At 52.9% G+C, this 6187-nt stretch overlaps 1 long non-coding RNA gene across 2 annotated transcripts; it reads right to left on the bottom strand.

Annotated features, from left to right (window-relative positions):
• Positions 1–1101: 1101 nt before the first annotated feature.
• On the bottom strand, positions 1102–5333 carry LOC122684416. Of its 2 annotated transcripts, XR_006338030.1 has the most exons (3): positions 5280–5333; positions 5058–5198; positions 1102–3613 (listed from the first exon to the last, which is right to left on the bottom strand). It is a non-coding gene; the product is annotated as an uncharacterized LOC122684416 (long non-coding RNA). The 2 variants fall into 2 exon arrangements; XR_006338029.1 differs by having other exon boundaries at positions 1102–5198.
• Between the last annotated feature and the right edge of the window lie 854 nt (positions 5334–6187).

Raw genomic sequence — 6187 nt, 5'->3', positions numbered from 1 at the left:
GCCCCCAAAGCAGCCATTTCCGATATGCTAAGACGTGTCAGAGAAAAGAGGCTGGAGAATCCAGGGACCCCGCGGAGGGGGATGGGTAGAAGGGGCAGAGAGGATGGTGCTGCTCGGGGTGTGCCCGCCCGGAGCCGGGAAGGATTAGAGGGGCGAGGAGGGAGCCCGCGGGGCAGGAGCGCGCGGCTCCGGGGAGACAAAGCCTCTTTGCGCGCCTGCCACGGCGAGCCCGCTCCAGCGGAGAGGGGCTGTGGGAAAGTGTCGGAGCCCCGGGCCGCCCCGGGCCTTTGAGCCGCGGTGAAAGAGGCCTTGGCGGGGGGCCGCGGGCTGGCACGGAGGCGCTCTCCCAGGCCCCGGAGCACAACCTTGGGCCAGGGCCCACTTCCCCCCGAGGAGAAGAGCCTGAGCAGCCTCTGGGGGGGAGGTGGGGGACGAGCTCCCCCGCCCCCTGCAGGGTGGCCCAGAGCCCTGGGGAGGTAACTGTGGCCCCCCCTTATTCACTAGCCTGGGAGCACAGGATAGGGTCCCAGAGTCCGGTATCCAAGGGACTTGAGGTCCAGGTCGAGCCCTATGACCCCACTTCACAAAAGGGGAAACGGAGGCCCAGGGGCTTCCGTTTTGTGGCCAGAGCTCTTGGCAGAGGAGCTGAAACGCTGGTCCCCGAGGTCCCTGCTCAGGGCAGGCCCCACGTGCTGCCTGGAAGGGGGAGGACAGAAAAGGGATGGAAGGCAGGCTGTGACCCCCATCAGGGTGTGTCCCAGCCTGAGCCCCGCCGGAGTCCTGGGCACGCTGGCATCTGGGGCAGGTGGAGGGGGAACCAGGGCGGGATGCGAAGTGCCAGCATCAGAGGGGGCTGTGGAGACCTCATCCACCTCTGCGCTCTGACCTTTGCACAAACTGTTCTTCACAGCTTTCCCGGCTTCTCGGAGGTTTGATTGTATCCCATGGACGCAGAACGGGAGGGTTGCCAGGGCCGTGGGAGTTTCTGTGGGCCAACTTCCCACCCGGCATGGGAACCCACTCTGGGCCGGCCCTCGGCCTCGCTGAACCCCTCCCCCACTTTTAGAACTGAATTATAATGAACATGCAACAGCATATTAGTTTCAGGTATACAACTCAGTGATTTGACACTTTTCTACATTATGAGGTGATCAGCACAGGAAGACCAGTTACCATCCATCACCACACACGTTGTTACAGTATCAGTGACTCCATTCCTTGTGCAGTACTTTACATCTTGTGACTGATTTCCCTTAGAGCTGGGAGTCTGTCCCTCTAAAGAGCCTTCATCTATTTAATCCATCCCTTCCTCTGTAACTGTGAGTCTTCCCGTTTTGTTTTCTTTTTCAGATTCCACATACAGGTGAAATTACATGGCATTTGTTTCCCTCTGACTTATTTCGCTTAGTATAATGCTCTCCAGACCCATCTCTGTTGCCGCAAATGACAAGGTGTCATTCTTTTTTATAGCCGAAGAATACTCTGTTGTGTATGTAAACCGCAACATCTTTATCCATCCGTGATCCGTGGACACCTGGGTTGTGTCCAAATCTTGGCTATGCTTGAAGGTTCCGAAGAGAAGGGAGCAGACAGCCCCTAGGCAGGCAGGACTGCGGGTGTGGACCCACACCTTCGTCTGCAGGGCAGGATCTTGTTTTCTCCCACCAGCCGTGCAGAGTAGGCCTGGTGTCCTCCACATGCTTCTGGCAGCCCTGCTGAGGTTGGGGGCTGGGGGAGATTGTGGTTCTCAGGAAACTGGAAGTGTTGGCCCAACCACTGACTGTGCGCCGGGTCTCTGAGACCAGGAGGGCCTGGAAGGTCCCTGGAGAAGCGCGTGATGTAGGGACGTGGAGACGCAGAGAAGGTGATACAACGTGGCCAGGAGGAGGGCTGGGAGACGTGTGTGTGTTTGTGTACAAATGGAGGACACACGTTTTTGCAGGGCAGCGGCGCGGAGCAGACATTTTCGCAAATAAAGTGCTGAAGAAACACGTTGGTGCCACAGAGTCTGTGCTCACTGTGGCTGCAAATAAACGCTGTCTGGATTCCTGTAGTAACACCCCAAATCACTTCCCAGGTGTGAAGTGTGGGGAGATGAGGTTTAGCCTCGGTCTTTTCAGCCAGAAGCAAACAGGCATCTCCCTGAGTAGCATCTCTCTCTGTTCAGGGATGTGAGTCCCACATCGCACTGAAAACCAAACTGCATCCCAGGAACACAGGACTGACGGGCATGCTCCGGATGGTCACCTGCTCTGAGGTGGATGTGTCTGGGATTTCAGTGCACAGATTTGTACGCAAATTATTTGTTCTGTGTTTACATCCACGCTTATATGCTCTGGAGGTCTTCCATTGAAAGATTAAGTCTCAGGCACAGTTTTAAGTGACTGTCACAAGATACCTCGTTTAATCCTCTCAGTACCCTCAGAAGTAGTCTTTCAAATGTGGAAACAGGCTCAGAAGGTTGTCTTGGAAGGTCAACACCATCTAGAGGGAGGTGGTGACCTGCAAGTTAAACCGTGGCCTTGGCTCAGTTGGTAAAGAATCCACTGCAATGCAGGAGACCCAGGTTCGATCCCTGGGTTGGGAAGACTCTCCTGGAGAAGGGAATGGTAACACACTCCAGCATTCTTGCCTGGGAAACCCCACAGACAGAGGAGCCTGGAGGGCTACCGTCCATGGGGTCACAAAGAGTCAGACACGACTAAGCGACTAACACACTTTGACCTGAATCGAAGTTGAATTCCAACCTGCTGTGTTGGCAACTCTCTCCCACCCCTCTCCCCTCCCTGGACATAATTTTACTGGTTAGATTGGAATTGGATCCCCTTTTCAAGCCAGTCTAGACTGTTGGTACACGCACCCAGGACACCTTATTTTTTTTCACCACAGCCCAGCAGTGTCGCAAAGCCCCTGAGATCCTGTCCTGCTTGTTAGGATTCAGATTTTACGTCCTTTGGGGAAAAGTGCAATATTTGATCTTCCGAGAGAGCAGTGGGTATGACTCTCCCGTGTTCACAGGCGTTATTCCGTTGAGGCCCACGACACCCCCTGGAGTAGGGGGAGCCTCACGGGGGCCCCTCTCATTGGGGGACAGGAGGCCCTCTCTGGACCGTAACCGCTTTGTAGGTTCTGATAGATTTTCCAGAGAAAGACGTTATTCAGCCGAGACTCTGACCTCTTGTGAGGCGCTGTGGTATTTGTCAGCTATGTGGCCTTTGCTTGGCGGTGACGTTATTAGCTAGCAGGGCAAGACCAGAAGGCTCTATTACCTCTCAATAAAGCGTTTTCATCAATTTCGATGTGTGGGTCATTTTTGTTGTGAAGGGGAAAATCACTTCAGCAGGTTTATTCCTTGCTCAGCAAACAAAGATCCACCAAATATATTACATTTAAGGCAGAGATGGTCACAGTTCAGGAATACTTTGCAGTCGAGCTCCTTCTAAACTGAAAACATTCTTTCAATACGGAGGATTCCTATGAGAACTGTAAAAATCCTGCCCACATAGTTCCCTGTCTTGAATGGAGCCTACTGAAGGGTTATTAAAATTTTACCTTTTTGTCAATAAAGTTCTTCATGGGACGTTTTTCTTGCTGCATTTTAATGTAGTGTTCACTGCCCAGATGTACGAGGGAGGAGACAAAAAGGCCATTTAAAGCCCTGGCTCTAGAATAGCCCTATTATACATTTAATTGAATCAAGTGACACTCAGGGGCTGTGCTGTGTGTGGACATAGTTTCAGCTGTAGGTGGCTGTCACCAACCCACACAGCCTTAAACCTGGGGCCGGGGACACAATGTTGATTCAGAACCTCACTTCAGCGAGGGTGTTTACTAAGGAAAATCACACACGCCATGTTTCATAACAGCTGATCCTAATTCTCTAAATTTTGAACAGTTCACGAGAAACTTCCCTTTTTGTATTAATATGTGATTCCATTTTTAAAAACAGTTTCAAATGTAAAGATGACACTACATTGAATATTTGGAAGTGTTTTCTTGAGCAGTGAGACTTTTTAAGCTTTCCTCCCACCCCCCACCCCCCACCTCCATAATACTTGAAGCAAAAACGACAGGTTTTTCCTGTTGGTTTTGTATCTGATTGATTGAAACCGTATTTTTCTAAGGTGTACCTATTATTCGTTCTCTAGACTAAGGACAATTTAGTTAGCTTCCCGACTAGGGTTGAAGCTTTCATATTATTCTTAAAAGCCCTGAAGAGCCCTCCTGCACCGCGGAAAACAGCAAGAGTGGCCCGGCTTGAACGCAGGGCCGTGGAGACCCCACTCACAGACCAGCGACTTTGACCCTCGCCTTTGGGAAGAGAGGAATCAACGTTCCAGCAGAGACCTTGGTTTGGAACATTGGCTCCCAGACCTCGGGTACCGGGGGCACTTGTTCAAACAGGGACGCTGGACATCACCCTGGAGCGTCCATTCAGCAGGTCTGCCCAGGGCCCGAGGAGCTGGACTCCTCCAGTCTCCCGGCGAGGCTGCCGTTGCTGGACCAGGGAGCCCGCTCTGAGACCTCCATGCTAGGGCGAGGGGGCGACTCTGGGGGTCAGCGGGGTTGGGACACTCAGGCTGCTTCCGTTCAGCTGCCTGGAGGCCGTGAGTTTAAACAGACACCTGGGTTTATCTGTGGTTGGTGTTCCCCACAGGGGACACCTCTCTGACGGGAGGTGCTCCCAGTGACCTCTCTGGCTCCCCTGACGTGGACCGGGGGTGCAGGGAACTGGGGGTTTGGTCTCGGAAGCCTTTGGACATCCAAGAGGAGCATCCCGTGCGCATTCAGGGAGGTCGGGACTAAACTGGGGAACTGGGGGCTTACAGACGGCATCCGGGGCCGGCTGGAGGCGATGGAGGCCGGACCCCGGACCTAGGCCAGTCAGAGGTCAGGAAGGGGCGCGGCGGGCCCGAGCACCCACCAGCCCCCCATCCTCTAAGGGAACTAGCTCCATCTCCCTGGCCCCTGTCACCAGGCGGGGACTCAGCACACACCCTCTTTTCCTGCTCTTTATGGGGGCGCAGCCATCTCTTACTGGGGGGAACTGGGTTTACCTTTGAACGTAGCCATGCCAAAGCCCATGTCCGCTGGCACATCCACGGGATCGGAACACCCGAAGTTGCCCTGAAATCACCATGGAAACGCTGCGGGCCGCCTGCAATTACCTGAGTGGAGGGTGCGGACCCTGCAACAGACTATGAAGGCACCATGAGGGGCTACTTTTCAACACTTTCTACATAAAAAAGAAAAGGACGTAATACATTTTTTAGACTTACCAAGCACAGGAATAGAACAAATCCTTTCAGTCAGACTGAAACTTACAGGAATTCTGCAAAGGAAAAACAAAGTATCCAAATACCTTAAAAATATTTCCCACCAGAGGAGGCAAAAATCAACCCCGAAACAGAGAAAGGCTAACGAATCGATGTGCAAAGAGCTCCTTCCGCCACACGTCTGTCTACATCCTTCACCGTGATGGGAGAGCCGGCTCATGGCCAGAGAACTTGTCCGGAGACGCACACTGCACCAGAGGTGAGATCCAAGCAGACAGCTTCATGCGGGCAGAAGTAATGGAGTCCTTCCTTCCCGAGGAGCCCACGCCCGAGCTGACTCACGGTGGTTACGGCGCCTGTGTTCCCCTTTAACATCAGCGTCTGCGCAAACTGTTGCTATTGGTGGGGTTTCCCAGAAGCAAAGCGGGAGTCAGCGGGGTCGGGACATCCTGCTGGTGCTCTGGATCTCTGATCAGCTTCCACGTGCTCACACTTTAAAGCCAGCAAAAGACTCAAAGATGATGGGAGATAAATCAGATTCCACACCAATATACATTTTCCTGCAGGAAAGTGTTCTTGATTAAGCCAAGTACTACTATTTTTTCCCCCCACTGCAGAGCAGAGAGGATGCTTACAGTATCTTTTGAATTGTTCTTGTTATTAAGTCGCTAAGTCATTTTCAACTCTTTGTGACCCCATGAAGTGCAGCACGCCAGGCTTCCCTGTCCTTCACTATCTCTCAGAGTTTGGTCAAACTCATGTGCATTGAGTCGGTGATGCCGTCCAACCATCTCTGCTGCCCTCTTCTTCTCTTTCCCTCAATCTTTCCCAGCATCAGGGTCTTTTCCACTGAGTCAGTTCTTCACATCAGTTGGCCAAAATATTGAAGCTTCAGTTTCAGCATCAGTCCT

Source organism: Cervus elaphus, chromosome 26 (genome assembly GCF_910594005.1).
Source record: "Cervus elaphus chromosome 26, mCerEla1.1, whole genome shotgun sequence".
In the NCBI taxonomy this organism is placed as follows: Eukaryota; Metazoa; Chordata; class Mammalia; order Artiodactyla; family Cervidae; genus Cervus; species Cervus elaphus.
This window is presented reverse-complemented; position numbering and strand designations above follow the sequence as displayed.